This window comes from Oncorhynchus tshawytscha, linkage group LG14, assembly GCF_018296145.1.
Source record: "Oncorhynchus tshawytscha isolate Ot180627B linkage group LG14, Otsh_v2.0, whole genome shotgun sequence".
In the NCBI taxonomy this organism is placed as follows: domain Eukaryota; kingdom Metazoa; phylum Chordata; class Actinopteri; order Salmoniformes; family Salmonidae; genus Oncorhynchus; species Oncorhynchus tshawytscha.
Genome location: NC_056442.1, coordinates 54537420 through 54558468, shown reverse-complemented (window position 1 = coordinate 54558468; position 21049 = coordinate 54537420).

The window sequence follows — 21049 nt, the reverse complement described above, 5'->3', positions numbered from 1 at the left end:
TGTAAATGACTATTGTAGCTGGAAACGGCAGATTTATGGAATATATACATAGGCGTACAGGGGCCCATTATAAGCAACCATCACTCCTGTGTTCCAATGGCACGTTGTGTTAGCTAATCCAAGTTTATCATTTTAAAAGGCTAATTGATCATTAGAAAACCCTTCTGCAGTTATGTTAGCACAGCTGAAAACTGTTGTCCTGATTTAATGAATCAAACAAAGTAGTGAATAAGGGTCTGTGCTACGTACGCCTCCTGGAGGAGGGAACGCAGCACCCCGCTACATCTCAACTCCCCGTGGAGTGAAAAAAAAGTGTGATCTGAGATGTGGGGGAAGGACGACAGAGGCTAGGAAAAATACTGTTTACAGGGAATTTATTATTCCTAACAATTCGTAATTTGGACGGAACCAAAGCAAATAAAGTAAAAGTTAACGAATCCCCTCTCCTACCTTACCTGCCTTCCCACTACTAACCTAACCTTTAGCACCACCTGGTGGGCTAACCAAGATACGGGCGGTGGTCCTCCCAGGGTTTACCTAACCTCACCACCTGGTGGGCTAACCACGATACAGGCGGTGGTCCGCCCAGGTCTTACCTAACCTTACCACCTGGTGTGCTAACCAAAATACAGGCGGTGGTCTGCCCAGGTCTTACCTAACCTCACCACCTGGTGTGCTAACCAAGATACAGGCGGTGGTCAGCCCAGGTCTTACCTAACCTCACCACCTGGTGTGCTAACCAAAATACAGGTGGTGGTCCGCCCAGGTCTTACCTAACCTCAACACCTGGTTTGCTAACCAAAATTCAGGCGGTGGTCCGCACAGGTCTTACCTAACCTTTAGCACCAACTGGTGGGCTAACCAAGATACAGGCGGTGGTCCGCCCAGGTCTTACCTAACCTCACCACCTGGTGGGCTAACCAAGATACAGGCGGTGGTCCGCCCAGGTCTTACCTAACCTCACCACCTGGTGGGCTAACCAAGATACAGGCGGTGGTCCGCCCAGGTCTTACCTAACCTCACCACCTGGTGGGCTAACCAAGATACAGGCGGTGGTCCGCCCAGGTCTTACCTAACCTCACCACCTGGTGGGCTAACCAAGATACATGCGGTGGTCCGCCCAGGTCTTACCTAACCTCACCACCTGGTGGGCTAACCAAGATACAGGCGGTGGTCCGCCCAGGTCTTACCTAACCTCACCACCTGGTGGGCTAACCAAGATACAGGCGGTGGTCCGCCCAGGTCTTACCTAACCTCACCACCTGGTGGGCTAACCAAGATACAGGCGGTGGTCCACCCAGGTCTTACCTAACCTCACCACCTGGTGTGCTAACCAAGATACAGGCGGTGGTCCGCCCAGGTCTTACCTAACCTCACCACCTGGTGGGCTAACCAAGATACATGCGGTGGTCTGCCCAGGTCTTACCTAGTGTGCTTAGAGTAAATACTACAGGGTATGTTTGCCCGGAGGCTTCTTGCCTAAACACTCCCAAGGTGTGTTCCCCTTCCCCCCCCCTGGGAACAAATGAAACAGAATAATTTAGCAATACTCTAAATGTGAAATTTCAATAACCACAAACACTAAGTCGTATTGGCGTACATGTACCTCTGAAGGAGCGGCTACAAGATAATATCAAAACAACTTTCACTGACCGCCACAACAACCAACGCAGGAAAGAAAATATAAGCTTTTCCCTTTGACGATGAAACACTGGCTTTTATCAAGCTGGAGGAGGAGTTGGTAATTGAAGAGACAGCTGTTTCCCCTGACGAGAGGGAGGGGTCAGAGCTCCAATCAGCGATGGGGCCGACCAATCAGCTGCTATAGGAATCCCGGAAGCCATTTCCTGAAATAGACACACATACAAAGCCAGAACAGCACAGAAACTGGGGAACGTAACAGTCTGAATACTGTAAATGTGATATGTCACTGTTTTTGTTTTGTCATTATGGTGTATTGTGTGTGTAGACTGACAAGGGGAAAAAAACAATTTAATACATTTTAGAATAAGGCTGTAACGTAACAAAATGTGGAAAAAGTTAAGGCGTCTGTATACTGTACTTTCCCAATGCACTGTACTTACACTGACATCCCAACACACACATTATCGCCGCACACATGCATACTGGTGCCACACATAGTGACACAAACACACACACACACACACACACACACACACACACACACACACACACACACACACACACACACACACACACACACGCTGTCATGTAAATGTAATTCAAATAACTGCCAGTCTAACTGTAATTGACCTTTAATTAACATCAACACACTCAGCATCTATGGGCTTCCACTCACAGCCTACAAGCCACTGATGAAGACCTTTGGAACATATACATTTTAAAAAATCGAATAAATCCATGTAATATTGCCTAAACCATCACAATAAATCCATTTTTTTTATATTAGACAGGTCTAAATAAACATTAGGACATGAAGAAAATGTTGTCTGGTTCAGAAGAACAGAGTAGCTGAGTTGTCCTTCTGTTAGGCCCTGATCTGGCTATGCCGTAAGGCTGTGGGCTACACTAGTTCATTTAGCAGACAAAATGTGCTTATAATTCCCGTGGCATTATTTTAGATTATTTTATACCAAGAAGAATATGATTGAACATACCTGAATAAAATATAACGGATATTTATATGTGCACATGCGCGCTATTCTGTGCTGAGCAGATAACAAAGTGATCATTTGAAACAGGTCCTCCTGTATTTATTTATTTCTGCAACTTTAGTTGTGATACAAACCTTAGGCTATCAGTAGCGGTACGTGGGAAAAAAATCACTGTTGTTTGATCTATAACCTGTTAGATCATATGCCTTGCTATCATGATATATTGGCCTAAGGCCGAGACAATAAGAATACACAGTGGCAGAATAAATTCAACCATTCCTGCACGTCATCACACAACTGGAGGGAAACATCTGTCTGGTGATGTCCACAAATCCCATTGCATGTAACAAACAGTTACAAGGCCTACAGCATGATCTAGCAAGTTAATGTCTCTGACATTTTCAGATCACAAAACAACTACTGATTTAGAACCACAGAGAGTTAAGTTAACGGGTACAAGTTTGGCACACCTGGATTTGGGGAGATTCTCCCATTCCTCTCTGCAGATGCTCTCAAGCTCTGTCAGGCTGGATAGGGAGCATCGCCAGACAACTATTTTCAGGTCTCTCCAGAGATGTTCGATCGGGTTCAAGTCCAGGCTCTGGCTGCGACACTGAAGGACATTCAGAGACTTGTTCGCGAAGCCACTCCTTCGTTGTCTTGGCTGTGTGCTTAGGGTCGTTGTTCTGTCGGAAGGTGAACCTTCGCCCTATTCTGAGGTCCTGAGCAGGTTCTGGAGCAGGTTTTCATCAAGGATCTCTCTGCTCTCTACTCTATGTAGATACTCTTCTAAAAATCAGCCATTTCCAGCTACAACAGTCATTTACAACATTAACAATGTCTACACTGTATTTCTGATCAATTTGATGTTATTTTAACTGACAAAAAATTGCTTTTCTTTCACAAACAAGTACATTTCGAAGTAACCCCAAACGATTGAATGGTTGTGTGTGTGTATACAGTACTAGTCAAAAGTTTGGACACGCCTACTGATTCAATTCCATTCACCTACGCAAAATGGTGGCTACTTTGAAGGATCTCAAATATATAAAAAAAAAAAATTGGTTACTACATGATTGCATATGTGTTATTTCATAGTGTTGATGTATTCATTATAATTCCAACATGTAGAAAATAGTAAAAAATAAAGAAAAACCCTTGAACGAGTAGGTGTGTCCAAACATTGGACTGGCACTGTATAGCTCCCCACTTACATGACTGTGTCGGTGAAGCATAGGAAATAGATGGGAGAGTGTTGCAGAGAAATACAACTGTCATAACACCTTTTCGTGAGCCTTTACATGTATTGTGATTGATCCTGAAAGCTTTCCTTTTCTCCACAGGGGTCAGGGGCTGCCTCTCCATCACTCCACCAGTCATCATCTCCTACTCTCCCTAGCAGAAAGGGCCAGATGTAGAGGTGTAACCAATGTGAAATGGCTAGCTAGTTAGCGGTGGTGCGTTTCATTAATAGCGTTTCATTCGGTGACGTCACTCGCTCTGAGACCTGAAGTAGTTGTTCCCCTTGCCCTGTAAGGGCTGTGGCTTTTATGGCGCGATGAGTAGCAGTGCTTCGTGGGTGACTGTTGTTGATGTGTGCATAGAGTCCCTGGTTCGAGCCCAGGTCGGGGGGAGGAGAGGGTCCCTGGTTCAAGGGACGGAAGTAAAGAGGCAGGTGACAGGTGACACACGTTATGGCTTATTTAGAGGAGTGATTAAAAAGTAGTTTTAGTTTTTTTCTATATTTTATTTTATAGCTATTAATTTATTAATTTCTTCATGTTTTTTGGTTAAGTTCTTAATCTTAACTTTAGTTCTCTAAAGTGGATTTCTGTTTTCTAATTGAAAAGTGTTTCTTGTTGGTAGTTTTGTTGCTTCTAGTTGCACAGGTGACACCCTGTTAAAAAAAAAGAAGAAGAGGTAAAATGGATTTCAGTTTCCCTGCATTAAAATCACCGGACACAAAAAACGCCCCCTCTGGATGTGCATTTTCTTGTTTGGTTATGACCCTATACAGCTCATTGAGTGTGGTGTTATTGCCAGTATCGCTTTGTGGTGGTACAGTATATAGCTTAGACAAATATTGATGAAAACAAACTGGGTAAATAATATGGTCTGCAGCTTATCATGAGGTACTCTAAATCAGACAAACAAAACCTTGAGACTTCCATAACATTGGAGACTGCGCACCAGCTGTTTTTACCAAAGAGACTCCCCGCATAGAGCACCCCCCACAGACGCACAAGCGCTCCCCTTGTCACACTACCTTCGGTACACATTCAGACCACAGTCATCCATCAGATATAGTTACTACACAGTAACACCACCGCAACAGGTAGAACTATCAGGGCCTCAGTAGCACCACCTCAACAGGTAGAGCTATCAGGGCCTCAGTAGCACCACCTCAACAGGTAGAACTATCAGGGCCTCAGTAGCACCACCTCAACAGGTAGAACTATCAGGGCCTCAGTAGCACCACCTCAACAGGTAGAACTATCAGGGCCTCAGTAGCACCACCTCAACAGGTAGAGCTATCAGGGCCTCAGTAGCACCACCTCAACAGGTAGAGCTATCAGGGCCTCAGTAGCACCACCTCAACAGGTAGAACTATCAGGGCCTCAGTAGCACCACCTCAACAGGTAGAACTATCAGGGCCTCAGGCCTCAGTAGCACCACTATCTCAGGTAGAACTATCAGGGCCTCAGTAGCACCACCTCAACAGGTAGAGCTATCAGGGCCTCAGTAGCACCACCTCAACAGGTAGAGCACCATCAGGGAACTATCAGTAGCACCACCTCAACAGGTAGAGCTATCAGGGCCTCAGTAGCACCACCTCAACAGGTAGAGCTATCAGGGCCTCAGTAGCACCACCTCAACAGGTAGAACTATCAGGGACTCAGTAGCACCAACTCAACAGGTAGAGCTATCAGGGCCTTGGTAGCACCACCTCAACAGGTAGAACTATCAGGGACTCAGTAGCACCACCTCAACAGGTAGAACTATCAGGGCCTCAGTAGCACCACCTCAACAGGTAGAGCTATCAGGGCCTCAGTAGCACCACCTCAACAGGTAGAGCTATCAGGGCCTCAGTAGCACCACCTCAACAGGTAGAGCTATCACTGACTCAGTAGCACCACCTCAACAGGTAGAACTATCAGGGACTCAGTAGCACCAACTCAACAGGTAGAGCTATCAGGGCCTCAGTAGCACCACCTCAACAGGTAGAGCTATCAGGGCCTCAGTAGCACCACCTCAACAGGTAGAACTATCAGGGCCTCAGTAGCACCACCTCAACAGGTAGAACTATCAGGGCTCAGTAGCACCACCTCAACAGGTAGAGCTATCAGGGCCTCAGTAGCACCACCTCAACAGGTAGAACTATCAGGGCCTCAGTAGCACCACCTCAACAGGTAGAACTATCAGGGCCTCAGTAGCACCACCTCAACAGGTAGAGCTATCAGGGCCTCAGTAGCACCACCTCAACAGGTAGAGCTATCAGGGCCTCAGTAGCACCACCTCAACAGGTAGAACTATCAGGGCCTCAGTAGCACCACTCAACAGGTAGAGCTATCAGGGCCTCAGTAGCACCACCTCAACAGGTAGAACTATCAGGGCCTCAGTAGCACCACCTCAACAGGTAGAACTATCAGGGACTCAGTAGCACCACCTCAACAGGTAGAGCTATCAGGGCCTCAGTAGCACCACCTCAACAGGTAGAGCTATCAGGGCCTCAGTAGCACCACCTCAACAGGTAGAGCTATCAGGGCCTCAGTAGCACCACCTCAACAGGTAGAGCTATCAGGTAGCACCACCTCAACAGGTAGAACTATCAGGGACTCAGTAGCACCAACTCAACAGGTAGAGCTATCAGGGCCTCAGTAGCACCACCTCAACAGGTAGAGCTATCAGGGCCTCAGTAGCACCACCTCAACAGGTAGAACTATCAGGGCTCAGTAGCACCACCTCAACAGGTAGAGCTATCAGGGCCTCAGTAGCACCACCTCAACAGGTAGAGCTATCAGGGCCTCAGTAGCACCACCTCAACAGGTAGAGCTATCAGACTCAGTAGCACCACCTCAACAGGTAGTAGGTAGAGCTATCAGGGCCTCAGTAGCACCACCTCAACAGGTAGAACTATCAGGGCCTCAGTAGCACCACCTATCAGGGCCTCAACAGGTAGAGCTATCAGGGCCTCAGTAGCACCACCTCAACAGGTAGAACTATCAGGGACTCAGTAGCACCACCTCAACAGGTAGAGCTATCAGGGCCTCAGTAGCACCACCTCAACAGGTAGAACTATCAGGGCCTCAGTAGCACCACCTCAACAGGTAGAGCTATCTACTCAGGGAACTATCAGGGACTCAGTAGCACCATCAACAGGTAGAGCTATCAGGGCCTCAGTAGCACCACCTCAACAGGTAGAGCTATCAGGGCTCAGTAGCACCACCTCAACAGGTAGAACTATCAGGGACTCAGTAGCACCACCTATCAGGGCCTCAGTAGCACCACCTCAACAGGTAGAGCTATCAGGGCCTCAGTAGCACCACCTCAACAGGTAGAGCTATCAGGGACTCAGTAGCACCACCTCAACAGGTAGAGCACTATCAGGGAACTCAGGGCCTAGCACCACCTCAACAGGTAGAGCTATCAGGGCCTCAGTAGCACCACCTAAACAGGTAGAACTATCAGGGACTCAGTAGCACCACCTCAACAGGTAGAGCTATCAGGGCCTCAGTAGCACCACCTCAACAGGTAGAGCTATCAGGGCCTCAGTAGCACCACCTAAACAGGTAGAACTATCAGGGCCTCAGTAGCACCACCTCAACAGGTAGAGCTATCAGGGCCTCAGTAGCACCACCTCAACAGGTAGAGCTATCAGGGCCTCAGTAGCACCACCTCAACAGGTAGAACTATCAGGGCCTCAGTAGCACCACCTCAACAGGTAGAGCTACCAGGGCCTCAGTAGCACCACCTCAACAGGTAGAGCTATCAGGGCCTCAGTAGCACCACCTCAACAGGTAGAACTATCAGGGACTAGTCACCAACTCAACAGGGAGCTATCAGGGCCTCAGTAGCACCACCTCAACAGGTAGAACTATCAGGGACTCAGTAGCACCACCTCAACAGGTAGAGCTATCAGGGCCTCAGTAGCACCACCTCAACAGGTAGAGCTATCAGGGCCTCAGTAGCACCACCTCAACAGGTAGAGCTATCAGGGCCTCAGTAGCACCACCTCAACAGGTAGAGCTATCACTGACTCAGTAGCACCACCTCAACAGGTAGAACTATCAGGGACTCAGTAGCACCAACTCAACAGGTAGAGCTATCAGGGCCTCAGTAGCACCACCTCAACAGGTAGAGCTATCAGGGCCTCAGTAGCACCACCTCAACAGGTAGAACTATCAGGGCCTCAGTAGCACCACCTCAACAGGTAGAACTATCAGGGCCTCAGTAGCACCACCTCAACAGGTAGAGCTATCAGGGCCTCAGTAGCACCACCTCAACAGGTAGAACTATCAGGGCCTCAGTAGCACCACCTCAACAGGTAGAACTATCAGGGCCTCAGTAGCACCACCTCAACAGGTAGAGCTATCAGGGCCTCAGTAGCACCACCTCAACAGGTAGAGCTATCAGGGCCTCAGTAGCACCACCTCAACAGGTAGAACTATCAGGGACTCAGTAGCACCAACTCAACAGGTAGAGCTATCAGGGCCTCAGTAGCACCACCTCAACAGGTAGAACTATCAGGGACTCAGTAGCACCACCTCAACAGGTAGAGCTATCAGGGCCTCAGTAGCACCACCTCAACAGGTAGAGCTATCAGGGCCTCAGTAGCACCACCTCAACAGGTAGAGCTATCAGGGCCTCAGTAGCACCACCTCAACAGGTAGAGCTATCACTGACTCAGTAGCACCACCTCAACAGGTAGAACTATCAGGGACTCAGTAGCACCAACTCAACAGGTAGAGCTATCAGGGCCTCAGTAGCACCACCTCAACAGGTAGAGCTATCAGGGCCTCAGTAGCACCACCTCAACAGGTAGAACTATCAGGGACTCAGTAGCACCACCTCAACAGGTAGAGCTATCAGGGCCTCAGTAGCACCACCTCAACAGGTAGAGCTATCAGGGCCTCAGTAGCACCACCTCAACAGGTAGAGCTATCACTGACTCAGTAGCACCACCTCAACAGGTAGAGCTATCAGGGACTCAGTAGCACCACCTCAACAGGTAGAACTATCAGGGCCTCAGTAGCACCACCTCAACAGGTAGAGCTATCAGGGCCTCAGTAGCACCACCTCAACAGGTAGAACTATCAGGGCCTCAGTAGCACCACCTCAACAGGTAGAGCTATCACTGACTCAGTAGCACCACCTCAACAGGTAGAACTATCAGGGACTCAGTAGCACCACCTCAACAGGTAGAGCTATCAGGGCCTCAGTAGCACCACCTCAACAGGTAGAACTATCAGGGCCTCAGTAGCACCACCTCAACAGGTAGAGCTATCACTGACTCAGTAGCACCACCTCAACAGGTAGAACTATCAGGGACTCAGTAGCACCACCTCAACAGGTAGAGCTATCAGGGCCTCAGTAGCACCACCTCAACAGGTAGAGCTATCAGGGCCTCAGTAGCACCACCTCAACAGGTAGAACTATCAGGGACTCAGTAGCACCACCTCAACAGGTAGAGCTATCAGGGCCTCAGTAGCACCACCTCAACAGGTAGAGCTATCAGGGCCTCAGTAGGTAGAGCACAGGGCCTAGCACCACCTCAACAGGTAGAGCTATCACTGACTCAGTAGCACCACCTCAACAGGTAGAGGTATCAGGGACTCAGTAGCACCACCTCAACAGGTAGAACTATCAGGGCCTCAGTAGCACCACCTCAACAGGTAGAGCTATCAGGGCCTCAGTAGCACCACCTAAACAGGTAGAACTATCAGGGACTCAGTAGCACCACCTCAACAGGTAGAGCTATCAGGGCCTCAGTAGCACCACCTCAACAGGTAGAGCTATCAGGGACTCAATAGCACCACCTCAACAGGTAGAGCTATCAGGGCCTCAGGTGCAGCATTCTAGTTCCAGGACGCTAGCAGGGTCTCAGGTCATTATCAGGCAAGTCTCTGTGTGCCTTTAGGAGGCCCTGGTATCACTATCAATCCTACAGGGGGAACAGTAGACAATGAGAGCAGGTAAATGGCCCTATTGAATGGTCTTATAGTGGGTGAATCCCTCTGTCTCTGTGGTGCCCGGGACCTTTCACCACACTGAACAGATGAAAGAAAGGAGGTAAAGAGACCTGCGAAGAGATGATCATGTGGTAGAGGAAAGAGAGACCCTCATTGGTTGCCCTCACACGCCAACACATAGTTCTACAGTCCCTCCAGACATGCAATCCTAAACAGTTCTACAGACAGCCTGCACAATGGCTGTTTTTGACCATGCCCAGCTACGGCCCAGGAACCGTTTATAAAGTCATATTAAGACATTTAGACATTTCTAACTTCAACAATGAAAGATTATCTCTTGATGAACGATTGATTTTCTGGAATGTTTATTAGCTCAGGTTATATTCTTCTGAACAGAGCTTCTTTCTCCTGTAGTTAGACATATCCATGGCTAGAACACATCTGGTCAGCATTTACACCAAGAATAGAGAGGGCAGCAAACCACAGGGCCATAAACAACCCTACGGGGCCACAGTCTGTGCCTCACTGATTCACAGAAATTCTCTCTTTCTTCTTCTTTCGCTCCCTCTCTTCCCATCCTGTACATGCATGCTATATGCATGGTATATACATGGAAAACCCATGGTATATGCATGGTATATACATGGAAAACCCATGCTATATGCATGGTATATACATGGAAAACCCATGCTATATGCATGGTATATACATGGAATACCCATGGTATATGCATGGTATATACATGGAAAACCCATGCTATATGCATGGTATATACATGGAAAACCCATGGTATATGCATGGAATATGCATGGAATTTGCATGGGAAATCCATGGTATATCGGGTGCTGTAGGTGTCCTGGAGGGAAGGACACCTACAGCACCCGATGTCACAGGAAGGCCAGAAAGATCATCAAGGACAACAACCGCCTGAGCCACAGCCTGTTCACCCCGCTATCATCCAGAAGGCGAGGTCAGTACAGGTGCATCAAAGCTGGGGCCGAGAGACTGGAAAAACAGCTTCTATCTAAAGGCCATCAGACACTTAAATTCTAATAAATTGCCATCACTAGCACACTAGAGGCTGCTGTCTATATACATAGAGTTGAAATCACTGGCCACTTTAATAAATGGAACACTAGTCACTTTAATAATGTTTACATATTTTGTGTATATACATATATGTGTATATACTGTACTCTATACTATTCTACTGTCTCTTAGTCAAAGCCAATCTGACATTGCTCGTCCATATATATATATGTACACTGCTGGCTGGTACACCCATCAGTCTACTGTACTACAGGCCTGGCTGGTACACCCCTCAGTCTACTGTACTACAGGCCTGGCTGTTACACCCCTCAGTCTACTGTACTACAGGCCTGGCTGGTACAACCCTCAGTCCATTTGGCAGCACATAAAATGTTTGAGATTTTGTTCCCAGATTGACTCCTCTACCAATCATCATTAGCTCAGCAAATTACGGATGTGTTGCTGATATTAGCAATGTGGGTGGAGCCAGGATACTGACTTAAAGATGATTGGATGAGCTCTATGACTGTTAACAGGTGATCTTGACTGAATGACCCTCGTTGGAGCCATACTGGAACAGAGGTCAAGTTTGGGGTCATGGTCAGGGGTTTGGTCAACGTCAAGGTCATTTCACAGACTGTCAGTGCTCTCAAACTGGTCGTGAAGGAGAGATAATTATATGTTTAAACCTCTGTGTTGAGAAATACCAAAACATACCTCTCGCTCATCCATGTGTACAAACACTGAAGGATCCAAGAGGAAAACAAACACATTCTTCCACTGAACCCCTTTTCCCAGAACTGTGCATCCTCTCACTGCTTCTCCCACCTCTTGTCCCTCTCCTGTGGAAACTACCAAAATAAGGGCTGATACAGAATACGCTGTTAAGATGATCCGCCAAGTATGGAGGTTGAAATATTGCAACATTAAAACTCATTTAAATTGCGTTAAAGGGTATTATCCTTTAGCTTTATAGCTTTAGCTGCATGTTCGTCCGTTTGGTACCGTCTCTCTCTCTCCTTGCCAAACAGGTGTGTCTGATAGAACCTCTACCTGTGTGTTCTCTGGCTCTGCTGGGTAAGGAGAAGCACATGGAGGAGCCTGTCATTTGACATACAGTAAAGACCTCCTCGACAAGGACATTACAGTACAGACCTCCTCTACAAGGACACTACAGTACAGACCTCCTCTACAAGGACACTACAGTACAGACCTCCTCTACAGTACAGACCTCCTCTACAAGGACACTACAGTAGAGACCTCCTCTACAAGGACACTACAGTAAAGACCTCCTCGACAAGGACACTACAGTACAGACCTCCTCTACAAGGACATTACAGTACAGACCTCCTCTACAAGGACACTACAGTACAGACCTCCTCTACAGTACAGACCTCCTCTACAAGGACACTACAGTAGAGACCTCCTCTACAAGGACACTACAGTACAGACCTCCTCGGCAAGGACACTACAGTACAGACCTCCTCTACAAGAACACTGCAGTAGATACCTCCTCGTCAAGGACACTACAGTAGAGACCTCCTCTACAAGGACACTACAGTACAGACCTCCTCTACAAGGACACTACAGTAGAGACCTCCTCTACAGTACAGACCTCCTCTACAAGGACACTACAGTATATACCTCCTCTACAAGGACACTACAGTAGATACCTCCTCTACAAGGACACTACAGTAGATACCTCCTCAAAGTGCAGACCTCCTCGGCAAGGACACTACAGTACAGACCTCCTCTACAAGGACACTACAGTAGATACCTCCTCTACAAGGACACTACAGTAGATACCTCCTCAAAGTGCAGACCTCCTCGGCAAGGACACTACAGTACAGACCTCCTCTACAAGGACACTACAGCACATAGGGCTCCTAAGTGGCACAGCGGTCTAAGGTACTGCATCTCAGTGCTAGAGGCGTCACTATAGACACCCGAATCCAGGCTGTGTCACAACCGGTCGTGATTGGGAGTCCCATAGGGCGGTGCACAATTGGCCCAGCGTCGTCCGTGTTAGGGTTTGGCTGGGGTAGGCCGCCATTGTAAATAAGAACGTGTTCTTAACTGACGCCTAGTTAAATAAAGGTTAAAACAAATCCTCTACAAGGACAATACAGTAGAGACCTCCTCTACAAGGACACTACAGTACAGACCTCCTCTACAAGGACACTACAGTACAGACCTCCTCTACAAGGACACTACAGTACAGACCTCCTCTACAACGACACTACAGTACAGACCTCCTCTACAGTACAGACCTCCTCGACAAGGACACTACAGTACAGACCTCCTCTACAGTACAAACCTCCTCTACAAGGACACTACAGTACAGACCTCCTCTACAACGACACTACAGTACAGACCTCCTCTACAGTACAGACCTCCTCTACAAGGACACTACAGTACAAACCTCCTCTACAAGGACACTACAGTACAGACCTCCTCTACAGTACAAACCTCCTCTACAAGGACACTACAGTACAGACCTCGTCTACAAGGACACTACAGCACAGACCTCCTCTACAGTACAGACCTCCTCTACAAGGACACTACAGTACAGACCTCCTCTACAGTACAAACCTCCTCTACAAGGACACTACAGTACAAACCTCCTCTACAAGGACACTACAGTACAGACCTCCTCTACAAGGACACTACAGTACAGACCTCCTCTACAAGGACACTACAGTAGAGACCTCCTCTACAAGGACACTACAGTAGAGACCTCCTCTACAAGGACACTACAGTAGAGACCTCCTCTACAAGGACACTACAGTACAGACCTCCTCTACAATGACACTACAGTACAGACCTCCTCTACAAGGACACTACAGTACAAACCTCCTACAGCACTACAGCTGATTCCCATTTTCTACAGTTAGCTTTACACAATTACACAACATCTTGTAACAAATCAGAACCTTGATTACAACTTATGTGACACCCCCAAAGATGAAACTATAGTAGGATGGCATGTGCATCGCCTGCAGTTGCTCATGGATTTTACATAATTAGATGCCAATGATGGTTGCTATTTTCCCATGGTTTACACAATTAACCGTTCATTTTAGTGTCCTATTTAGTTTGGGTGCTGTACTGATCATGTCTTTTGTTTAAATACCTCCCGGTTTAGGTTAGGAACCTGGAAGGGCTGATACATCTGCTATGGTATAATATTCAATCTGCTGATTCACACTGGGACAACACTGCTCCCTGCTGGTGAGATAGATATTACTGTTATCTACTTGTTCTGATAGATATTACTGTTCTCTAATGGTTCTGATAGATATTAATGTTCCCTACTGGTTCTGACAGATATTACTGTTCTCTACTGGTGAGATAGATATTACTGTTCTCTACTGGTTCTGATAGATATTACTGATCCTACTGTTCTGATAGATTGTACTGTTCTCTACTGGTTCTGATAGATATTACTGTTCTCTAATGGTTCTGATAGATATTACTGTTCTCTACTGGTTCTGATAGATATTAATGTTCTCTACTGATGAGATAGATATTACTGTTCTCTACTGGTTCTGATAGATATTACTGTTCTCTACTGGTTCTGATAGATATTACTGTTCTCTACTGGTTCTGATAGATATTACTGATCCTACTGTTCTGATAGAACTCCCAGAGGGAGTTCAGAGGGAGTTCATTTATCCAGTTACAACTGCATGCTTTCTGCAACCAAGCACTACTGTATAACATATTGTTTCACTCTTTCACTTTAAGTGCTGTGTCCAATTAATTATTATCCGGGGAAGTGTGTAGTGTTTTCTTAGAAAATAGTTAATTGAAGTTGTGTATAATCGACGGGAGTTAAGGAATCTAAGATAGCCTGAACACTGTCATGAAGTTGGCCTGGGGGGGTGGGTTTATGACAGTCATAAATACCTCTCCCCCCTTTTTCCTCTCTCTACCCTACTGATGTGACATTTGAAAATCCTTTGGTTAACATAGAGATTCTGGCAATATCAGAAGGTGGGAGGAAATGAACTATATTCTAGTAATCCGACCAATTGAACAAGTGGTGGTAATTAATGATTATGATGTCAGTTCGGTTGTCATCTGAGACATTCTCATCAATGATAAGATGACATAAACTCTACAGTGGAAAGTCTACATATCAGAGTTATCGGATTCACATGGAATTGTTGTTCAATTTAAATGTTTGAATATAAACATTTTGGTGAAGAGAGATGAAAGATGAAAGATTAGGGTTTTCATAAGGTTAGGGCTCTGCTCCATCAGTGGCCCGCCCCTGTGAAGAGACATGGGTTATAAAACTTTTCAAACACACCATTCTCGCTCCACTATATAAAGCCTTGACTAAAATTTAACCTCCTGTTCCAAGTACGTGAGGGTTGCAGCCTCTGCGTTAAAAGGACTAACATGTCAACTACAGAACTAAGCCAACATCAGCGTGAGCTTTGGTTGCGAATGGTATGAACTTTGAACTCTTATTCACTACAGAAGTGATGCCTCCTAGCCGTTGAGTTAGCATCAGCAGCTGCAAACGTGGGCTAGGAGAGGACAGAGTATCCCGTCTACCACACAACGACGACACTACAACGTATCCCGTTCACCACCAGATACACTCTTCAAAGGACTCGGTTGGGCAACACGGCCTTCCATCTACCACCAACCTACCGAAGCGCAGCTCAGAGTAAATATTTATTGCATTTTCCTTTTCCAAATGGGCGGTAATTTAGAATGCATAAGATACTGTATTTATGATAGCACACCTTCTCCCTTTGGATTCTAAAGGTGGATTCTAAAGGTACCACATTTTAATTACATTTGAATTATATGACCGAACACTTATTGCAAATGCAGGAGGCCTTAGGGTTTGTCTAAATCATTAGACAGTTTATGTAGTTTTATTTTTAATTACATTTACATTTGCATTTACATTTTACAGTCGTCTTACTCTGGAATGGGATTCTAGAATGGACGAAAGGGTGGAGGGGTCACGAGGAACTAGCATTGGGGTTACCAAACCTAAAATGAACTTGACATTTTTTTGTATGTGGTATGATGGTTACAGAGATGTTTTGAAGAGGTTTTAAATGGTTTCCGAAGGGAAAGACAGGAAACATTTTAATGGTGACGAAAGCCCTGAATATTAACAACTCCTAATGAAGAATGATCAACTTCATTAGGAATTAAATAGACGAAGGGGGGGGTTCATTATAAAATTCATCATCACCATTCTCTATCCATATTGTACCATTACTTTAGGAGATTATTATTATTTCTGTAGGGAGTTATAAAGAGTTGTAATTCTAAATAGTTTTATTTAAATTTAACATGTTTTTTAAAATCACGTGTTTGAAAGGGGTAAATGACCAGTTCACTGAGGTCCTGGTTTTTGGGGTACTTATACCGTGGTATTGTGTTCAGGCTGCATATAGGAAGGGAAATATATGTTAATAAGGGATGTCAGTAACTTCAAATGGACTGTGATATATGTATTGTTATCTTCATGATCTGGTAACTCTTCCTAGAGGTCGCCAGTAGAATAAGGGAGTATTGACTCATTTAGAAAATGTTTTTTTTAGCAGTAACATTATGTTATGCTTTTTGACATTTGTCTTAGAGATGTAATTAAGAAAAGGTTGGGGTCATAATTCGTCATTTAGTCAATGTTTGTCTAGTTTCCTGAAACAGAAATGTCAACGTTTGCCCACTGACAAAGAAATGATAAGTCTATCATTTTAATGGTAGGTTTATTTGAACAGAGGTCCGGTGGCGATCTGCCTGTCGCCGAAACCTGTAGGTGGTCTTAAGAAGAGTGGACTGGGCTCTCTTCCAGGTACACCAACAGCGGCGGACGAACATCTGAGCCGAGGGTATGTTGACCTCATCCTCAGGGAAGAGCGGGGTTGGTAACCCAAGGAACACTTAAAGGGTGAGAGTTGTCGTGTCTTTGGCATCATTAAACTGAAGACTTATTTCTCAACTGACTCTCTGTAATTATTATTATGTGATTAAACTGATTAATCATGTACCTGTAATTAACCAGGAAGTCGGGGCACCAAGGAAAATATTCAGATTACAAAGTTATAATTTTCCTAATATAACTCTTCAGATATTTTATATCTGATCAATTCGTCTTCGAATTAATGAATTATAATTGACCTCAAGCTAGTCTCATTCTAAACGTCGTAAATGATTGGTTATCTGCACGAACCCAGTCATCCATACATAAAATATTTATTTACTCACTAAGTAATTCACAGAAATGCATAAACAAACAGTAGATAGTTACAAGGAAATGATAACGGAGTTTCCCTAGTGGGATAAACCGGCATCACGGCTTGTTGGACAGAAAGGGAAGTGGGGGTCGAGTTGATAATTATTTGAAATGCTAATCCTTTGCACATGAACGCTCACTCATTCGGGAATAATTGGAATCAATATATATATTTACGCTCAGTGTATCATCGGGATCTCTGTTGAAAAGTTTGTTTCTGTTGGAGAGTTTGTCGTCTCTCTCTCTGTCGTGGTTAGAATAGATAGTTCAGAGTGACATTCATTCATGTCGTTATAGAATTGATGTTTCGGTGGTTGTCGGTCTTCACGTTCAATGATACCGAATTCCTAGCTGCAGACCAGTAATTTATAGTCAAAGACTTGTTCTTATTCTGTCGGTATCAATAGTCTAAGAGTTTAACCTCGTGGGATGGTTAAAAGACTCAGCAGTCTGGTCTCAAACCTCGGCCCTCTCGTTATCGAGGTAAGCTGGTCTGCAACCTTTCCTCTCGTAATTGAGAGAAACATGGTCTGTTGAGCAATTCTCAAGGTGGGGGTTTTATTCGGAAGAGCAGAAAAAGGCTGTCTCATGATGCCAAGTCCTGGCTGTGTTAATGGGTGCGTGCCAGTGATTTAAGTGAAACTTTAAACAGAAACACAATTCTCTCACATTACATCATTACATAGCATCCCATAATTTTACAAATAATTTAATCTTTCCTCATTCACCCTGTACAGCAATTAGATGCAAGCCTCATAACTGAGGCTATTATATAAACAGCATTATGGTCATGTGGTTTTGTTTCACAAAATTGTACCAAACGGACCAGTTCGTAGCTTTCAGTTCGTGGTTTCCGTTGTGGCTTTCTCCAGTAATGAGTTTAACATCACAGCGTTCCTCCAAGGTCTGGAGTCCCTCCATCAGGTTCTGAAGTTGCTCCTCGTGTCTTCCAATGGTGGCAGAGTCAAAAAGGCAGGTCAGGGGCAGGCAGAGGTTTGTAGTCCCAGGCAGAGTCAAAAAGGCAGGTCAGGGGCAGGCAGAGGTTTGTAGTCCCAGGCAGAGTCAAAAAGGCAGGTCAGGGGCAGGCAGAGGTTTGTAGTCCCAGGCAGAGTCAAAAAGGCAGGTCAGGGGCAGGCAGAGGTTTGTAGTCCCAGGCAGAGTCAAAAAGGCAGGTCAGGGGCAGGCAGAGGTTTGTAGTCCCAGGCAGAGTCAAAAAGGCAGGTCAGGGGCAGGCAGAGGTTTGTAGTCCCAGGCAGAGTCAAAAAGGCAGGTCAGGGGCAGGGAGAGGTTTGTAGTCCCAGGCAGAGTCAAAAAGGCAGGTCAGGGGCAGGCAGAGGTTTGTAGTCCCAGGCAGAGTCAAAAAGGCAGGTCAGGGGCAGGCAGAGGTTTGTAGTCCCAGGCAGAGTCAAAAAGGCAGGTCAGGGGCAGGCAGAGGTTTGTAGTCCCAGGCAGAGTCAAAAAGGCAGGTCAGGGGCAGGCAGAGGTTTGTAGTCCCAGGCAGAGTCAAAAAGGCAGGTCAGGGGCAGGCAGAGGTTTGTAGTCCCAGGCAGAGTCAAAAAGGCAGGTCAGGGGCAGGCAGAGGTTTGTAGTCCCAGGCAGAGTCAAAAAGGCAGGTCAGGGGCAGGCAGAGGTTTGTAGTCCCAGGCAGAGTCAAAAAGGCAGGTCAGGGGCAGGGAGAGGTTTGTAGTCCCAGGCAGAGTCAAAAAGGCAGGTCAGGGGCAGGCAGAGGTTTGTAGTCCCAGGCAGAGTCAAAAAGGCAGGTCAGGGGCAGGCAGAGGTTTGTAGTCCCAGGCAGAGTCAAAAAGGCAGGTCAGGGGCAGGCAGAGGTTTGTAGTCCCAGGCAGAGTCAAAAAGGCAGGTCAGGGGCAGGCAGAGGTTTGTAGTCCCAGGCAGAGTCAAAAAGGCAGGTCAGGGGCAGGCAGAGGTTTGTAGTCCCAGGCAGAGTCAAAAAGGCAGGTCAGGGGCAGGCAGAGGTTTGTAGTCCCAGGCAGAGTCAAAAAGGCAGGTCAGGGGCAGGCAGAGGTTTGTAGTCCCAGGCAGAGGTTTGTAGTCCCAGGCAGAGGTTTGTAGTCCCAGGCAAAGGTTTGTAGTCCCAGGCAGAGTCAAAAAGGCAGGTCGAGGGCAGGCAGAGGTTTGTAGTCCCAGGCAGAGGTTTGTAGTCCCAGGCAGAGGTTTGTAGTCCCAGGCAGAGTCAAAAGGCAGGTCAGGGGCAGGCAGAGGTTTGTAGTCCCAGGCAGAGGTTTGTAGTCCCAGGCAGAGGTTTGTAGTCCCAGGCAAAGGTTTGTAGTCCCAGGCAGAGTCAAAAAGGCAGGTCGAGGGCAGGCAGAGGTTTGTAGTCCCAGGCAGAGGTTTGTAGTCCCAGGCAGAGGTTTGTAGTCCCAGGCAGAGTCAAAAAGGCAGGTCAGGGGCAGGCAGAGGTTTGTAGTCCCAGGCAGAGGTTTGTAGTCCCAGGCAGAGGTTTGTAGTCCCAGGCAGAGTCAAAAAGGGACAGACCGGCAGGGAGAAAGGTTGGAAACGGGAAGACTAGAAAACAAGAACTAGAGAGCCGGTAAAACACACGAAAAACCCGTTGGGACGACCTGACAAGACAAGTCGAACTGGCAACAGACAAACATAAAACGCAGGTATAAATACACAGGGGATAATGGGGAAAAATAGGAGACACCTGCTGAGGGGGTTGAAAAGATCATGGTGTTACAAAGTTAGATTTGTTTTGGTTTGTTGCATTGAAAAGGGGCTGATAAAACGTTGATCTATACAGTGCACACTAATGGGGCAAAGTTCAAGCTCTTATGCCTGGCTATTCTTCTGTGCGACAGTGCAGGAGGTACGCTGCCTTTGACTGGTGAAAGCGTATTCGTGCCATGCATCAACTAAAATGGTATCAGAAACCCCGGTGAGTCATTTTCGTCTCTACATTTGGAACGCAACCAACCTATTTTCAGTCAATTTAATCTAGCACTCCTAGGACATAAACAAAAGGTTTTGGCATTCTGCACGTTTTTACCAATACAACCTTCACACAATAAATATCCATCACTGTAGCTCAGTGTAAAACTCCAGAACATGCATACAGTTTCAAATCAAATTTTCTAATCAAATTGTATTTGTCGTATGTGCCAGGTATAGGAGACTTTACAGTGAAATGCGGACTTACAATCCCTTGTAATGCATAGACAGGTTGTCATTGTAGTCATTTTCCACAAGTGTACACTAGCCCTCTCTGGTAGTTGTTCGGGGAGGCCTAGGCAACAATAGAAAGTGAGTGACATATTCAGTCCATATCCTTCCATAACAGGACACCCCTCCCCCTTCTCTCTGCAGTGCCCCATATCCTTCCATCTTTCCTGAGCAGGAATAGCAACAGATCAATTGCTATTGACCGGGGTGGCAGCGGGGCAGCAGCGTCCAAGTAGGAAAAGGGCTGATATTGTAGTTTATTTTTGCAGGGACATCCAGGTGTGTTAATATTGTACAGGTGTGTTAGAGTTTCAAAATAGGAAAGTTTAACGATCCAATGACAGCCTGTCACCTCAGAGAGCCCTGAGAATCTGGACTCTCTCTCATCACTCTGGCCTCTCTGTCATCACTCTGACCCCTCTCTCATCACACTGGCCTCTCTCATCACTCTGGCCTCTCGTATAACTCTGGCCTCTCGTATCACTCTGGCCTCTCGTATCACTCTGGCCTCTCGTATCACTCTGGTCCCTCTCATTACTCTGACCTCTCTCATCACTCTGGCCTCTCGTATAACTCTGGCCTCTCGTATCACTCTGGCCTCTCGTATCACTCTGGCCTCTCGTATCACTCTGGTCCCTCTCATTACTCTGACCTCTCTCATCACTCTGGCCTCTCGTATCACTCTGGCCTCTCGTATCACTCTGGCCTCTCGTATCACTCTGGCCTCTCGTATCACTCTGGTC